This window comes from Chionomys nivalis, chromosome 14 (genome assembly GCF_950005125.1).
Source record: "Chionomys nivalis chromosome 14, mChiNiv1.1, whole genome shotgun sequence".
In the NCBI taxonomy this organism is placed as follows: domain Eukaryota; kingdom Metazoa; phylum Chordata; class Mammalia; order Rodentia; family Cricetidae; genus Chionomys; species Chionomys nivalis.
The window spans coordinates 56,874,247-56,893,235 of record NC_080099.1 but is presented as its reverse complement, the minus strand read 5'-3'; the positions used below and the strand labels follow the sequence as shown (position 1 = coordinate 56,893,235).

General features: G+C 43.8%; 1 pseudogene; it reads left to right on the top strand.

Annotated features, from left to right (window-relative positions):
* Positions 1 to 16,750: 16,750 nt before the first annotated feature.
* LOC130887116 (small nucleolar RNA SNORA24) lies at positions 16,751 to 16,841 on the top strand (annotated as a pseudogene).
* The last annotated feature ends 2,148 nt before the right edge of the window (positions 16,842 to 18,989 follow it).

Below are 18,989 nucleotides of genomic sequence, written 5' to 3'. Positions count from 1 at the left end.
GCCGCCTCGCTCCCACACCCCACCCTTCCCCACGCCCTCACCACCGCCACCCCCGGAGTCCGAGGCCGGCCGCAACCTAGCAAGATGGCGCCCGGCCGGCAGTGACGTCATGCGCCGGGCCCCGCCCCTCGCGCTGCTCACCCTGGGAAAGGAGGCGACGCCCGGAGGCGGGAGTGAAAGGGAGGAACGAGCGGAAAAGGCAGGTACTGTGCGAGGGCGGGGCAAGGGGGCGGGACTGGGCGGGGAGGGCGGGGCGGGCCTCTGGGGCGTGGCCAGGCCTGGGAGAGGCACTGGGCTTTCTGAGTCCTTGTTTCTAGGGAAAACTGCTCCGCTACATTAACAGAAATGACAGATATCTGAGTAGGCTGTACATTGGTATATATTGGTGCAGCCACTTTAGAGGACAATTTGCTTGATCGTTTAGATTAAATACTGCATAATCCTGATGGTGACAACTTGATGGTTGGTGGGGGGTCCGCGTAGGTTCAAAGTATGACCCTGTCTAAAAAGAAACAGGGCTCGGGGTGTACACTGCTTGCCTAGCATGCATGAAGCCTTGGGCTCAAATCTCAGTTCACTGATTAAATAAGCGAACATACAAATGTGGGCTGTAGCTCAGTTGGCAGAATTTTTGCCAGGCAGCCTAGCATGCAGCAAGTTCTACTCACTTTCCCCAGCACAGCACTAAAAATCCTGGCCTGCTGCTGCAATCCCAGCACTTGGAAAATGGGGGCAGAAGAATCAGAAGCTCTGCCTCAGCTACATGGCAAATTTGAGACCAGTTTAAGGATAATGAAACCCTGTCTCAAAAAAGTGGGTGGGGGACCAGAGAAATGGCTTTGTAATTATTATTACTAATTATTAGTAGTAATTATTGCTCTTGCAGAGCACCTGATTTCAATTCCCAGCACCCACATAGAGTGGGTCACAGCCACTTGCAACTCCAACTTTGGGGAATCCAACCCCCTTTTCTGGCTGCCTAGGCACCTGTATGTGTGCATACATAAACAACACAAAAAATAAAATAAAGACTTTTTTTTAAAAAAAAAATCAAAACAAAAACTATTATAACTCACCCAAGGGATCAACAAGGTTTGGCTGCTTTTCTTTCCCGACTCAGCTATTGCCGAGTGAGTAAGATTGCTGCTGGACCAGACTACGTGCTGCAGTCATCCTCGCTCTGTGGCTTCCCTGGCCAAGCCTTAGCCTCAGCGCTTGCTTTTCCTGCTACTTCAGATATGGCTTGAATTCCAGAAACCCAGGAACTGAGAGGTGCTTCGTGTCCTCAATGCTAATGCCCATCTCCTATAAGTTATCCCTGTTCCCAGGGAGGAGTATGCAGAAAGAGGCCACAATGTGCCACCAATGTGACCTCTTTGTTGTACTTCTTCAGACCCTGAAGGCTTAGACCACATGACCTACAGACACCAAGTTATTCACCAAGTGTTTGGGGGAGCAGAGGGAGGTGTGAGAAAGGGATTCTCTGTATAACAGCCCAGGCTGTCCTGGAATTCACTTTGTAGACCAGGCTAGCCTGGAACTCACAGAGATCTGCTTGCCTCTGCCTCCCAAATGCTGGGATTAAAGTCTTGTGGCTGCCTCTGCCTGGCATGTGTGTGTGTGTGCTTTGTGTATGTTGTACATGTGTGTGTTGTATGCAGAATGGGGTTGTATGTAGCTTGGTCACACACATGAAGATGGGATCCATGCTTCTGCAAAACTCTCTGAGGAAGAAATGGGTGCTGGCTCCCTCCAGGCACTTTTCTCACCCTCAGAAAGCTGGCCAGTATTTCTGTGCAGCATCTTCTTCAACAGCAAAGTTTATTGTCAGCTGTTTTATATCAGATTCAAGATCAAGAATTCTATTTTAAAAAGAAGCACAATTTACTGAAAATGTGACGTCTATAGAAAAAATACATCTGGGTGCTTCAGTGACAGCAGAACAGAGCAACAGTAAGCGGGACCAGGAGCTGAGGTTCAAGCCGTGCGGGACTTTGGCACTGCAGGTAAACAGCTGACCTCTGAAGCACACACATCACAACATGTACATAGCAGTTGGAAAGACAGAGATAGTGGATCTGTTTGTTTTAAGTTATGGAACAAAATTACAGTTTAACACTTTTTTTATTTTTTATTTTTTTATCTCGGGCCTCACTATGTATCCCTGGCTGTCCTGAAACACGCTACCTAGACCAGACTAGCTTTCAACACATAGAAACCCATCTGTCTCTGCCTTCTGAGTGCCGGATCAAAGGTGTACACCACTGCTTTGGGATATTTGATTGCACCATGAAACTCCAAAACTGTGTTAATAAAATTAACCTTGGGTCAGGAGGCAGAGCAGAGACTAACTGGCAGGAATAGGCCATAGAGAGGACAGAGGGGCCAGGAATGCGGCTAGAGAGTCATACAGGAAGGAGTGGGGATTTGAAGTCTTGGGACAAGTGGAGAGACTCTTCTCTTGCTGGATCTCTGGCCAGAAAGAAAGGCCAGTTGGTTGCTTCTTGGCTTCTCTGATCTAGCAGGTTTTCACCCCAACATCTGACCCGATTCTTTATTGGTAATCACAATGATAAAGACTTAGTTAAAATCTACATTTGGCAACCAAGCCAGTGCCAGCGTGATGCTAACTTCAGACCACAAGACACAGATGGTAGTTAAAATATTAGTAGATTCAGGTGTGGTTGCTAGGCTGACAAAACAAAACAAACAAACAAACAAAAACCACCACAGCCAAATTTTTTTTTAAGTAGGTATTTTATATGAATCGAGAAGCACTTAAGTATGACAGATGATCTGGAAGAAAACACAGCATATTCTACAGTCGAATTTGGAAAGGATCCAAATTGGATCCTTAAGCTGCTTTTATATTTTCATGCTTACGGCAGTAATAGGTTTATGCGTTACTTATATGGTATTATTGGTTTAAGTGAGTCTATATATAGATGTGAGGAAGAGACCTGGTCAGTCGTCCTCATCAACTTAGACCATGAAACCGGACAAGTTCAACAGAACCCAACATATACGGGCATCCCATGCATGCTTTAGCATTGCCAGGGCATAAACTTTATTTTGATATATAGATGTGGCTCAGTAAAATGTGTGGGTTTGTATTATCACTACTGTCTGTATGGTGTGGGGAATGCACACAGGTGGTGGTCAGAAAACAACCTGTAGTGTTAGTTTTCTCCTACCATCTTTATGCGAGCTCCAGAGATTAAACTTGGTTGTCCTTATTTGCTGAGCCATCTCACCGGACTGGTGGTTTGTTGCTACTGCTGTTGCTTCTAGAGACAGAATGTGGTGGTTTGAGAGCAAATGGCCCCCAAAGAGAGTGGCTCTAACAGGAGTTGTGACCTTGTTGGAGTAGGTGTGGCCTGGTTGGATGCGTCACTGTGGGAATGTGCTTTGAGGTCTCCTACACTCAAGCTACACCCAGTGAGACAATTCTCTTCCTGTTGCCTTTGAATCAAGATGTAAGGACTCTCAGCTCCAGCACCTGTAGCATGAATTCTAATTGTTCTTAATAAATAAAAACCCAGAGTCAGCTATCAGGGGGTGAAAGCTGAAAGATCAGAGAAGCAGAGCGGCCAGCCACTAGAGAGACCTTTTACCTCTTCCAACGATCAGAACAAAGATAGGATGCCTCCTCAGACTGTATCCTCAGACTGCATCTGTGTCCACTAAACCTCAGACTGCAAACTGCAACTCAGACTGCATGCTCAGACTGCATCTGAGCTCCTGTCTCCTCCCGCCTTATATTCCTCTCTCCACCCAGCCGTATCACTCCTGTCTCCACCTTCCTAGTACTGAAGTTAAAGGTGTGAGCCACCACTGCTTGGCCTCTAGTTGCTTAGCTCTGCACTCTGATCTTCAAGCAAGCTTTATTTGTTAAATCATGAACAAAATATCACCACAAACATCATGTCTCCCTGCATGCTGCCTTCCTTTCTATGATGATGATAATGGACTAAACCTCTGAACTGTAAGTCAGCCGCCCCAATTCAATGTTTTCCTTTATAAGAGTTGCTGTGGTCAGGGTGTCTCTTCACAGCAATAGAAACCCTAGTTAAGACACAGAGTCTCTCGTCTCTTAGGTTGGGCTCAGACTTGTGGATCTATTGCTTGGGGTTGAATCCAAGGGCTTTGTGAAAACTAGGCAAACACTCTACCAGCTAAACTACATCCCCAGCCCCAGGTACACTTTGTAATGAACTAGACTCTGAGTTCAATCTCCAGAGCTTCAATTTTTCTCAGTTAACTTTAGTGATCTCAGAATCAGTCCAGCACATTTAATACCCTAGCATGCAAAAGAGGACATTGCCATGTTCTAAATATTAATATAAGAAACTTTCAGCTGGGTGCCTTTTAGTGTGAGCCTTTAATCCCAGCACTCGGGATGTAGAGGCAGGCGGATCTCTGAAAGTTTCGAGACCAACCCAGTCTCCAGAGTGAGTTCCAGAGCTGTTACACAGAGAAATCCTGTCTCAAAAAAGGAAAAAGTAAAGGGGGGGGGGAATTTTCATGACCAACCATATTGGTGCTGGTCTGTAATCTTAGTGCTTGAGATGCTGAGGCAGACAGATCTGTATGAGCTCAAAGCCAGTGTCCAGAAAGATACATAAGAACACAGGCATTTCTAAAGCATCCTTTGAGAATCACAGCGGCTTAAGAACTCTAGCAAAGCTAGATGTAGTTGCTCACACTTGGGGAATGAAATCAGGAGGATCAGAGTTCAAAGCCATTGTGGCTGAATAGATAAGGTTGGATGGAGGCCAGCCTGGACCCCAAGAGTTCCTGTCTCAAACAAACCAACAACAAAGAACCGTGGACGCAGCAGGCATCAAATGGTTATCGATCTGTTTGGTAGCCAAGTGTGGTGTGTGTGGTTGCTATCTGGGCACTTGGTGGGCTCAGGCGTGGACTGCTGAAAGTTCAAGGTCAGCATGAGCAACGTGGAGAGTTCAAGGCTGGCCTGGGATTTAGAGTAAGACTCTGTGTCAAGAAGAACAACATGAGTGTTTTAAATCTGACTAGTTGTAAGCAGAGTTTGTTCCATTTTTCATTGTATGACACCTTGAAGCTCAGAGGGAGTTTAAGAGGGACTCCCTTTCCACCTGGTCTGCAGTGTCCTCTCCTATATCCATAGTCTCCATTCTCTTCCTGGCGTGCCCTTCTGTTTTTCCAGTTCCTTTGACCTAGTTTTTAGTCCTTAACATAGTCTGAATTGAAACCTACACCTCTTCAGAGATACACATGTATCATTGTGTGTGTGTGGTTTTTTGAGACAGGGTTTCTCTGTGTAACAATCCTAGCTGTCCTGGAACTAGCTCTTGTAGACCAGGCTGGCCTCAAACCCATGGAAAGCCACCTGCCTCTGCCTCCCAAGTGCTGGGATTAAAGGCATGCACCACCACCCCCTGGCTCACATGTATCTTTAATGCTATTCTCTCTTTCCATCTCTCAATTCCTGTGTTCACTGGGGGCTCTATCTCCCTCTTTTCTTACTGCAGTCCTTCCTTCCTCAGTTTTGCGAACCATCTTATTCCAGCCTTCTTCTCTTCCCTCCCAATCTAACATGTACAATTTCTTTCCTACCTATGTTGTCCAGTGACTTGTGTGCCTTGTTCAATACTGGTGCTATTATTTGCTCATAATTTAGTATGCATGCTTTCTTGTCAGCTGGAGTTTGCTGTCAGTGAACCTTCTGTTTCTCTTGGTCCTCAGTCCGACTCATCTGTGACTGCCCTAAACACCCAGTATATTCTGTACACGTGTGCCTGCTACTCACTGCTGTTTTCACAGTATCTGATATAATAATAATCCCATATTTATGACTTATTTCTCTCTCTCTCTCTCTGTCTCTCTTTCTCTCCAAGGTCTCTCTGTCTGTCTGTCCTGGAACTCGCTGTGTAGATCAGGCTGGCCTTGGACTCATAGAGATCAACCTGCCTCTGCTCTATGAATGTTGACATTAAAGGAGTGTGCAATGTTTTTGCCTTTTAACCACAATTAGAACGGAAGAGGTAAAATGATCTCTCCTCCTAGAAACCTTGCTGAGTATGAAGGTATTGTGGGGTATCCACTAGCAAAGACTACTCAGACGCAGTTTTTTAAAAAAATTTATTTATTTATTATGTATACTACAATATTCTGTCTGTATGTATGCCTGCAGGCCAGAAGAGGGCACCAGACCCCATTACAGATGATTGTGAGCCACCACATGGTTGCTGGGAATTGAATTCAGGACCTTTGGAAGAGCAGGCAATGCTCTTAACCTCTGAGCCACCTCTCCAGCCCCTCAGACGCAGTTTCGAGCCAATTGAAAATCTTTTTTAGCTGGCCAGCTGCTACACTGGGTGTTCAGGCTCCCAGTATAACCCCGGTCAAATGTTTTTCAGGGTGAGTGCTTTGCTTTTTGTTTTTTGTTTTTCCAAGACAGAGTTTCTCTGTGTAGCTTTGGAGTCTGTCCTGGAACTAGCTACTGTAGACCAGGCTGGCCTCGAACTCACAGAAATCCACCTGCCTCTGCCTCCTGAGTACTGGGATTAAAGGCATGTGCCACCACCGCCCAGCTCAGGGAAAGATTTTAAACATAAAACCTATATCCTGGGTTGACATACTTCAGTTAACAAGAGCAGTTAGCCAGAAGCAGAACTACAAAAGCCAAATAAACAAGCTTAGTACATTTAGAGACTCTCCCAGAACCGTGGACTTTGATGGATTAGGTGTTTGTTTTCATTTTGGCAGATGATGCTGTCTATGTGCTGAGTTTATGGCCCAAATGGCACTTCCATCATAGATTCAGTTATGCTAAGACCTGAGGGCCTGTTACCGTGGGACAGGACTGTATTCCAAGTATTTGGGTTGCTGGGGTGAGATAACCATAAATTTAAGAACAGTCTGGGCTACATAATAAACTGTAGGTCAAGCTAGACTACAAAGTAAGACACTGTCTCAGAAAAAAATAAAAACAAAACAAAAACATAAGCAGGGAGTATTGGCACATACCTTTAATCCCAGCACTTGGAAGGCAAAGGCAAGTGGATCTCTACAAGTTCAAGGCCAGCAGGGATATACAGTGAGATCTCGATTCAAAACAAAACAAGAAACATAATTCTAAATAAAAGAAGGCAGATACAAAAGACTATATATTTTGTGATTCCATTTATATGAAATATTCATAATAAGCTAGTCCAGAAATAGAAAGAGGTTGCCATAGGGATTGGGGAGATGGGTGACTATTCAGTGAAAGTTTCCTTTTGGAGTGATGAAAATATTCTAAAACTAGATAGCGTTGATGACTGCATTGAAGTATTGATGTACTAAACAGCAGTGGCTTGTATGCTTAAAGGCAGTTAATTAGCAAATTAAAAATTAAAGTAAAATGATTAGTTCCACATTATGTGAATTTTGCCTCCATACAAAAAGGAGGAAGAAGGTAATAGGAAAAGTAAGTTTATTTCCAATTTTATCAATTATACTTGTTTATTTATTGGGCGCTGGGTATTGAACCCAGGGCTTCATGCATGCTAAGGATAGACCACTGAGCTACATCTCCAGCCACATTCCTCAAATTTCAATTAACCAAAATTTATTATACGAGATCTTGGGTTTAAGAAAAGAGGTATATCTTAGGGTTTCTACTGCTGTGAAGAGACACCATGGCCATGACAACTGTTATAAAAGAAAACAGCTGGGCAGTGGTGGTGCACACCTTTTATCCCCAGTACTCAGGAGGCAGAGGCAGGTGGATCTCTGTGAGTTCGAGGCCAGCCTGGTCTACAAAGTGAGTTCCAGGACAGCCAGGGCTACACAGAGAAACCCTGTCTCGAAAAATCAAATAATAATAATTTTAAAAAATAAAAGAAAACATTAATCAGGGCTGGCTTACAGTTTAGAGGTTTAGTCTATTACTGATATGGCAGTAAGCATGACAGAACACAGGAAGACATGGTGCTGGAGAAGGAGTCACAAGTTCTACGTCTGGGGGCTGGAGAGATGGCTCAGAGGTTAAGAGCATTGCCTGCTCTACCAGCAACCACATGGTGGCTCACAACCATCTATAATGGGGTCTGGTGCCCTCTTCTGGCCAGCAGGCATACACACAGACAGAATATTGTATACATAATAAGTAAATAAATATTAAAAAAAAAAAAAGTTCTACGTCTGGGCCTGGCTTGTGATTCTAAAACTTCAAAACCCAGACACACTCCTCCAACAAGGCCACATCTTCTAATATGCCATTCCCTATGATCCCATGAAGATCATTTTCATTCAAATCACCACAAGGAAGTTTGTCTGGCATGCAGGAAGCCCCGGGTTCAATCCCCAGCCCCATATACACTGGGCATTGTGGTGCATGCTTGTAATCCCAGCACCAGGATCTTCTGATCTTTGCATGTGCCCTCATTTCCCTTTCTCTCTTTCTGTCTCTCTCCCTCTCTCACACACATGCTACACTTACACTCACACACTCCTTCACACAGTAAATGTCTCTTTTCATTAAAATCAACAACAAATGTTTCTGTACTTCCAGAGTTAAAGATTCACACAAATGCTCATTTACAAACACTGCAAGTAAAACACACAGAAGATAAAATTACAGGTTTCCAGGTTTAAATATCCTTCTCGACTGATATCATATGCTGTATCTTTTATGAACTAAAGTAAAACACTTGGAACGAGAAAAAATAATCTTGCTATCCACAATATAGCAGTATTTTTAGAATAAATTGGTCTTTAGTTAAGTCTCTGGCTCTCCTCTGTTTTGATAATGTGCTGATACAATAAGTTGGAAAGAGCAGTTTAGCCTGGGCGTCAGCAGACGCGAACTGTCACGGTTCTCACCAGTCAGGTAAGCAGGTTCATCAGGACCCTGAACCAGGAGCCTCTAGGTCTAGAGGGGAAAGGACTTCAGCAAGTGCTGTTAAACACTCACATGACAGAAGACCCCAGGGTGCTGACAAAATATTGGTGTCTGCAGGTGGAATTTGTGTGTGAGGCTGGAGAAATGACTGGTGAGTTGAGAGTGCTTACTGTTCCTGCAGAAGACTTTCCAGCACCCACAACAGCAAGCTCACAATCAACTTTTATTTTTAGCTCCTGGAGATCTGATGCCCTCTTCAGGCCTTCTCAGGCACCTTGTATATACATCACACACATGTATCATATATCCATACACATACTTAGAACTAGTAAAAATTAAAAATAAATCTTCTTTTAAAAAAAGATAAAACACATACCATCTTAAAAAAAGAAATCTGGCCGGGCATTGGTGGCACACACCTTTAACACCAGTACTCAGGAAGCAGAGGCTGATGGATCTCTGAGTTCAAGGCCAGCCTGGTCTACAGAGCATGTTCAAGGACAGCCAGGGCTATAAAAAGAAACCCCATCTCGAAAAACAAAACAAACAAAAAACCACCCCCCCCCCAAAAAAAAAAAGAAAAGAAAGGAAGCAATCTGTTGTGCTTTCATCCTCACGTCTCCAGAATCTTCAGTATTACTAAGTCAGTCCCAGGAAACAGGAACTGGAAATGAGGTGCTTTGAATAAATGCCCTGTTCACACAAATGCTGTGGCACACCCCGGGTGACACCAGGTGACTGACAGTCCATCTTCCGACAGAAGCACCATGACACGCTGACTTTAGTTGAGAAACACATTTTCTACACAACCTTCTGATGGTTGGACCGAGGGAGTACAAAGATAGCATTGGTTGCCCCGCCTAGGCTGGAGTACCCTAACAAAATGTATCCTCAAGGGATATAAACAGCAGGCAAGTTTGTTCTGCAACTATCCTGAACTCAAAAAGGAAGCCACTAACATCATCCCAAAGTGAGTAGGGATAGCTACAGCTCCTTTACCTGGACATCCTTACGCCAACTTTTACTTTCTAGCTTTGTGCACAAAAGTGACCAGTTCTCTCCCCAGTGACCTGCCCCTGCTTCTGAAGATCTGATGCTGTTGTCCCTAAAAACATGGTAGCTTAATTCTCACAGCTCTGCAGCCCACAGCCCCTTAAGCCATCCCTGAGCCTCTAGCAGTGACAAATTGTTCCATTTCCCAAATCCATTTTCCACTTCTTCCATCCATAAAATATCCAAACAACATATATGAAGACCCTTCTCTTATCTCTAGACCTTAAAAGTTCCAAGGCTGAGATCTGGTGAACCTAACTAGGTGACTCAAAAGTACAGCGGTAGTTCATATCTACCTTGGCCACACTAAATTGCTTTCCCTGATTTATTATATTAGTACCATTATCAAAACAAAGGAACGAAGAACATGTAAAGACTAACACGATTATTCTAAGAATGTTGATATAGCACACATACTCAGAGTTTCCTTTTTAGAATAGTTGTGTGTGTGTGTGTTTATGTATAAGTGTGCTTCTCTGTGTATGCACCGGAACTGTGGCATACATGTGGAGCTCAGGGGACATCCTCAAGTGCCGCTCCTCATCTTCCACCGTGAGATGGGTCTCGTTTGCTGGGCGTATTCCAGTTCACCTTGCCCTCCAGTTTCCAGAGACTCTCCGGTCTCCTCTCTTCTCTCACCACAGCAGTGATGTGATTACAGAGGTTCTCTACTGTGTCTCAGTTTACACAGGTTTGGAGATCTGAACTCAGATCCTTACATTTTCACAGTGGAATTTACCCACTGAGCCACCTCTTCCATCCCAAGAAAATTTCTTTTTAAATATTTATTCGGGGTGGGTGAGATGGATCAGTGGGAAAGGCTCCTGATGCCAAGCCTGAGGTCCTGAGTTCAATCTCTGCTCTACATGGTGGAAGCAGAGGATTGACTATCCAACAAACTGTGCCATTCATGCACACCCACACTAAATAATAAAAGAAATGTAATTAAAGAAGCCCTATTGGTTGGGGCCAGCACATGAGAAGATAAACTAAATGAAGAACATACACACAAAAGAAAACTGTTTGATGTTACAGCACGGGTGAACCTTGAAAACATTACTCGGAGGGAAATAAGCCGGGTATCATGTAACAGAGACAGAAAGCATGGGAGGGAAGGGAGGACTTACTATTAACAGGTGCAGTGTTCTGTTTGGGATGACAAAAGAGCTCCCCCGTAAACAGTGCTGGCGGCTGTGCCACACTGAAGTGTAGTTACTGCCAGAGTTCCATATTCAAAAGGACTAAATGGCAAATGTTATGTTAGCCATAATTTACCGAAATGCAAAAGAAAAATCTAGGTTGAATTTTTATTATGAAAAACTCCAAGAATATACAAAATTAAAAGCATAATGAACCTGCTGGATGTAGTGGCATAGACCCTTAATCTCAGTATGCCAAAGATCAAGTAATTATCAATTTCTTGCTAATCCTTTACACATTAAGCCCATCCTGGACCACACAACTGCAAGCCTCACACTTTCCATTGCTGCATATGTCTTTATTTCAAAATGCTTCTCCACAATAAACGGTTTCCTTACCAGTAAATTTGTATATCTCATTAAGAACTGAGGTCTGGCTCTGGGTGGGAGTGGGTGGCTGGAGGAGATGGCTCAGCAGTTAAGAGCACTGACTGTTCTTCTAGGGAACCCAGGTTCAATTCCTAACACCCACATGGCAGCTCACAACTACCTGTAACTCTAGTTCCAGGGCTCTGACAACTTCTCAGACATACATGCAGATAAAAAACAACAACAACAACAACTCAGGTTGTGGTTAGTAGAATATATAGACAAAGCTCTCTCGGTTCTGTTCTTTAGACCACACAAGCACACACCTGCAATCCCAGCACTCAGGAGGTGGAAGCAATTGAATCAGAAGTTCACATTGCTGTGGGACAACCCTTTTGTTTGCTGTGAATATGTTGTAATACCATTGATCAATAAAGAAGCTGCTTTGGCTTATAGCAAGGCAGATAGAGCCAGGCAGGAAATCCAAGGGCAAAAAAGGTCAGAGTCAGGGAGATACAAGGGAGATACCAGCCAGCCACCGGAGGAACAAGATGTCAGAGAACTGGTAAGTCATGGGCCACTTGGCAATATATAGATTAATAGAAATGGGTTAATTTAAATGTAATAACTAGTTAGCAATAAGGCTGAGCAATAGGCCAAACAATTTATAATTACTATTATGCCTCTGAGTGATTATTTTAAAAGCGGCTGCTTGGCCAGGCGGGACAGGAAAGCCTCTGTTTTCACAAGGTCATCCTTGCCTAAGAATGAGTCTAAGAGTAACCAAAGAAGCTGTCAAACAGCAACAACAAAACCCCCAAACACCTTCTGTCAGATTTTTCCTCATTGTGCCGGAGCGAGCACAGCACATCTCTTCTTCAGTGTGTCTATGACTGCCTGACTCTGATACATCATATCTCAAACACTGGCAGGGTTGATACTTTGAGATATCCTTCAGTGTCTGCTACAGTTTAAATGTGTCCTTCCAAAGCTCATTGGTACAAACTTGACTGTAGTTGTTTGAAACATGGTCTCATGCAGTCAGTCCAGGCAGGGTTTAAACTCACTATATAGCTGAGACTGGCCTTGAACTCCTGATCCCTATGCCCGGTGTTCCTATGCGAGCTGGAGATGTCATACCCAAATGTTAATGGTGTTCAGAGGTGCAGACTTTGGAAATGATTACTAGGAGGCGAGGTCATGAGGGTGTGTTCCCCTATGACACCGTTGGTTACTTTCCGAGAAGAGAAAGTCAAAACTCAGCTTCCATGCCGGTTTTGTTTTGCCGTTTGGCGCTCCCTCCCATGTTAGAATGCAGCAATAAGGCCCTTAATAGGCTAAGTGGACACCATCACCATGATCTTGAGTCTGGAGCCAATAAATTACTTGTTTAGATATAAATTACCCAACCTCAGGAGTTTTGTTACCACAACAGAAGCAAACAAAGTCAGAAGTGGTACTGTGGATTAGCAGCATGGTGGCTGATGTGAACCACAAAGTACAGCTCTTGACCTTGTGACATCGTGAGATGGCCACCACAGTCTGAGGTGCTCTGGCTGGCATGCCACAGGGTACCACCTCCGGTGAGGACTCCTTCAAAGCTGCCCTGATGAACTACACTGAATTGCTCCTAGATCCCCCTTTGCTTCATGAGTATATAATTCTTTTTTTTTTCTTTTTCCTTTCTCCCTGCCCCAAGACAGGGTATCTCTATATAATATCCCTGGCTGTCCTGGACTTGATTTGTAGATCAGGCTGACTTTGAACTCACAGAAATCCACCTACCTTTGCTTCCCAAGTACTGGGATTAAAGGGCTCACCACCACTCTGGGATATGAGTGTTTAATTTTTGTTGTTGTTGTTGAAGACAAGGTTTCTGTGTAGCCTTGGCTGTACTGGAACTTGCTCTGTACACCAGGCTGGCCTTGAACCCAGAGATTCAGGGTGCTGGGATTAGGTATACACCACCACTGCCAAGTAGAACATATAATATTTAAGGACTGGGATGGCTTCATTTTATTGTAGCCAGTGGTTAATTCTTACTGGGACCTCCCCAGGAAGCTTTTGGAAGGTCAGATAAGCTTTGGCAGATCTTTCCAGAACTCCGCAGAAAGCTAAGGCCCTATAGTCCAGTCTTCCTGAAATGTGTTAGTCATTTCTACAGAAGCCCAGCCATCATTTTCTCGAATGAGCAAGTCATTGAGATTCATCTCCCCACGGGGGTTCATTTTGTTACAGTTCTGATGCAGGCGAGAAGCTTGCTTATTCATGCATTGCTCCAGCACGTACAAAACGAGCCCATCTTGACTTCTGCATGACACCTCAGTGGATATGTGAAAACCACATTATAACCAGTCATACAATCATTTACCAAAACCTATGTGTGAAAAAGAGCTTGAAAGCAACTTCTGATATGGAACTTCCCTGGCCCTGTCAGCTCGCCTTCTGTGAGGGTTAATTTTCACTGTTGACTGGGAAGGATCACTCCTCTGGATGTTCCTGAAGTGTTTAACCGAGATGGGAAGACTTGCCTTGAATACAGACAGCACCATTTCAATGGCTGGAATCCTAACATGAATGAAAAATGAAAAAAAAGGAAGGGAAGAAGGAAGAAAAACGTATGGCAGCACATTCCTGTAATCTCAGCGCTTGGGACATGGCAGGAAGTTTAGGGGTCCAAGGCTATCCTTGGCTACAGAGTGAGTTTAAGGATGGCCTGGGCTACAGGAGATTCTGTCTCAAAGAATCTATGACTTGTCACTACAAAGGAAAAGCTAGACTAAAAAAGAGAAAGCTGTTGGGCCCCTGGCATCCCTTCTGCTTGGCCCCCACAGACTGTGGTGCCCTGGCTGGCATTTTCCACCACAATGGACTGCATCCCTCCCAACTGTGAGTCAGAATGAAATTTCTCCTCTCTTAAGGAGCTTGACAGGGGTTTGCTCACAGGGTTGAAAGAGTAAGGGCTCCATATCCGCTGTAGGAGAGGCTGGCCTTGTGCTCAGAGGGACCAGGTATTCTGATGAAAACATACAATATCTGCATCAGGTAAGACCTGACGTGATCTTCAAAAAGTGATACAAAAACGAATTATAAGGCCTTCAGAGATGGCTCAGCTGCAAAGAACACTTGTTGCTCAATTCCCGGCACCAGGCACACACGTGATATACCGATGTACATGCAGGCAAAACACATACATAAATTATTTACTTTATGCATATGAGTGTTTTGCCTGAATATATGGGTTTTACATTAGTACAGCGCCCCTGGAGGCCAGAAGAAGGCATCAGGCCCCCTGGAACTGGAGCTCAAGACAGCTGTGAGCCACCATGTGAATGCTGGGAAACTGAATGGGATCCTCTGCAACAGCAACAAATACCTTGATTGCTGAGCCATCCCTTCAGCCCGTAAATAAATATTTCTAAGATGGTAATTTGATTAGGTCTCACCTAAGTAAAAACACATGCAGGATGGGTCAGTATGTAAATAACAAAGGCCGGCGTCCTAGAATGCCCCACAGGAATCCTGTCTACAGAGTATCCATGCACCATGCGTGCCCTTTATAGTCGCTTCTCTATGGCGCCCCCTGCTGTACATGCTTTCTCACTGAAGAAAGTCAAAACCCACTTAGCTGCAGGGATGTGTTTGTACCTGGCAGTCCTTGTCAGAGAACAAGGGCCTTCTCAACAATTAATATGGGCCAGGCACTGGGAGTATAACAGTGGTTAAAGAAGACAAAAATTTCTCAGACCTTACGTGGAAGTGAAGAACGAGCCGTTTAGTGTCAAGTGTAAAACACGGCATCAGTTTATGCCTAGTGGTTTAAGGCAAATTGAGGCAGGAAATGGGTGTTTGGGTTCTGAAATTTTCCAACTGATTTAGGAGGAAAAGCCTTGCTGAGATGACATTTCAAAATGTGAAGGAGGAAAGCAGGAGCCTCATACTTAATAAAGGATGTGCAAGCACAAGAAAGGCTTGGGGCCTAGCACGGTGACCAGAGAGGAAAAGAACATGAGGAAGAAAACAGTTCACGGGGGGCCTGCAAGGGCTTTGGCTTTTACTCTGAGAGACATAGCAAGTTGTTGGAAGGCATTTGAACAGGAGAACAGCACGGTCTGGCATTTTAATTAAAAAACAAAAGCACTCTTGTCTGCTCTGACACAAAGAACCCAGAAGAGGTGGGGCGCCAGATCTCCAGAGACCAATTACTGCTAGCATAAGAAGAGAGGAGCAGGCAGGCTCTGGGTGAGTTGGGAAGGTAGAACAGACCAGGCTGACAGACAGGGATGGAGATGAGAGACAGGTCAAAGATGTTAAGGTTTTCAGCTGAGCTAAAACCAGAAGACTGGAGTTACCATTAGCCGAGACAGAGAAGACAATAGGAAGCCACAATTTGAGGGGAAAAATCCAACAGGAATTCAAATAAAATTTGAAGCAGTAAGTGGCAATGTTGGGTAGGCAAATTCAGAGCAGTCTGCGCTACAGCTGTAATTTGGGGTTCACAGGTATAGACATTTGGCTCTACAATTGAGACTGGATGAGGTCACCAAGAAGGACGTGCAGATAGATGGAGGTCCACAGATGAATTTAGGCTAATGCCCCAAATGTTCAGAGGTTAGGAAAGGGAGAAGAGATAAACTACAAATATTCAAAATAATAACCACCAGCATCAGGGGAAACAGCAGTATGAAATCTTGGAACCTGGGGAAATGCTTTGGAAGACAGAAATAGTCAGCTGTTGAGTTCTGTTGGGAGATGGTAAGATGAGGTCTGAGACTCCACTATTACAATTATCAGCGCCCTGTCTGGGCCTTTTCAGGAGAAATACCTGATTTCTTAGCATTATTCTAATTGTTGTGTGTGTGTGTGTGTGTGCATATGCATCTGGGAGTCTTGGGGGGCTTGAAGAGGGTGCTAGATGCCCTGGGATGGAGTAACAGGCAGTTGTGAGCTGCCCAGCGGAGGTACTGGGAATCAAACTTGGGTCCTCTGCAAGAGCAGCAAGTGTTCTTGACCACTGTACCCCTGGAGAGAGTCATCTCTCCAGCCTTTCTTTAACAATTTTTAAAAATAAAGTACCACTATCTAGCATGTTGTATAACTTACCCATTTATCTTTTCTCTTGTCTACCTGCTATTACGTTAAATTAAAGCTTCATGAGGGCAGAGATTTGGGTCTGTTTCGCTAATTAACACAACAGTAAGTCCAAAGAGATGCCTATAATCCTAGCACTTGGAAGGCCGAAGCAGGAAGGTTGTTGCAAGTTTGAGGCCAGCCTGGACTCCATAGCTCAAGGCTACCCTGGGTAACATATTGGAACAACATCCCCACCAGGGAAGAGAGTGCTCTTGTTTATTTGTGACACTGTCATCATTTAACTGTTTTCAGATTCTGATTTGGCACAAACAACATTCTTCATCATTAAAAACCCGTGGGTTGCTGGGTTATTGGCACACTTTTCTAAACTGTTATTAAATGTTTCTACAAAACAAAACAAAACACCACCAACATACAAGGCTTCTGGTCCTAGTAGGAGCTCAAGAAGGATTCATTTTGCAAATTCATTGCAATGGTAGTCCATTCTTATGACAGTGTTCCTAAATGATCTAATATGGTCAGGTTGTGCACTCAGTTAAGTCCTGGGATACTAGGCAGGCTCCTCTCTGCTCAAAACCTGGCATTTTATGGTGCAATCCAGCAAGTCCAGCCTGTTTGACAGGTACACCTTGTAACCACACCATGCCAGAACTACACAGCTTCCTGGGAACTGAAAAGAAAACAAAACCTCTGATCAGCTGGACCCTCACAGCTCAGGATGTACACTCGACTCCAGTAGGGGATCTCACCCCTCAAAAGAAATAAAGTTGAAGGTAATCAGGCTTCGAAGTAGGAAGTCTCACTTAAGATAAAGATGCCTGATCTAAATTCCCAAAGTTTTCAGCCTGGGAGATCGGTAGGCAGGAATTTGAGCCCCATTTGTGGCTTTAATAAACTCTGGGAATTTCGTGAAAGTGACTCGACTCAGAAAGCTTCATTCAAGTGCAATATAGAACAGTAAGGTCAACATTGTTGGCTGTTTGGAGAGCTGAGGAATTACATAGAGGACTGCAGTAGACTTTCATAAATTATTTGTGTATACATACATATATGTCACATATGTTCCTTTTTCACTTCATGATCCTATCCTACATCCAATTTGCCTCTTTCATTTGTTTTTGTTAAGAAAATAAATGAGGGTCAGTGTAAAGTTGCTACTGCCAAGTGTGACAACCTGAATATTAGTATCCACAAGGTATAAGGAGAGTGCAGACTCCTGCAAGATATTTTCTGTTCTCGCCAAAAAATCATTTAAAATTTCATATATATATGTATATGTATATCTTAACCTTCCACTGAACCCCAATTGCCCTAACAAATCCTTTCTCCTAGGGACTTGTTTTATCTTTGTGTGTGTGTGTGTGTGTGTGTATGTGTGTGTGTGTGTGACATCAAGTGTAATTAGGGTTGCTCCCATGAGCATGAGTATGGGGGATTCCACTGAAGAGCATGGCTCCCTTTTCCCCAGAAGCCAATAGCTACCCATAACTTTGGGTAGTTATTGTGTGTAGTAGGTGTGGCCTTGTTTGAGGAAGTATGTCATTGGGGGTGGGCTTTGAGGTTCCGAAGGGCTCTTGCCATCCCCAGAATGAAAATGGATGCTAAAAAGAAAACTCACACTATCTTAGAATTGAGTATAATAAAGGGTTATTTATTTAGGGATAGCTCACAGATCACAGTCCTCTGCACAAACAGGGAAGAGGAACCGAATCCAGCAGCTGGAGGAAAGAGAGCAAGGGTGTGCTTTACATGGGCATTTATAGTATAAGAGGCCACACCCAAGTGGGCTGGTAATTAAAGGAGTTCCTACAGCACCTCCCCCTTTTGTTTAAGTAAGAGTTCTAAGTCTAATACAAAATTATATACAATAAGAACATATATCAAATATAGAAATTAGAATTACAACCAGCATAAACAATATCAAGCAAGAAACATATGATAAATGTTATAATAATTATCCTAGCCTAAGGAGTTTAAGTCTTATATTAGAAATAGCTTATCTAAGTCATGAGAGGAATTTAACTACAACTATCTTGTCTTCAACCCCATCAAAGACCTGAGAAGGTAAATATTACTTGAGTAAACAGGAAGTGCAATGAAGCAACTTCCAAAATGTGCAACAAATGCCAGAGACAACTGACTACCTGGGAAGTCACCAAAAAGTCTCATTTGCAACATTGGAGCAACCAACTTTGGCTAAGGCCTAGAGTAACTGACCATTTTCAGAAACAGGAAAATTTTCAAAACTGTCTTACCCTGTCTTGGCAAGATTGACAGTCTTTTTTCTTGTATCCTGCTTGTCCTGTCTGGACATTATGCATTTTGTCAGTGGTTGATGCCTGGGCAGTTCCTTGCCCAAAGGTCAGTTTTTCCAAGAAGTAAACAAGCTCCAAGTGAAGTGTCTTCAGTGCTCAGTATTCTCTTGGGACTAGATTGGTGCTGCCAGGAGCAATTGTGTCTTGGCT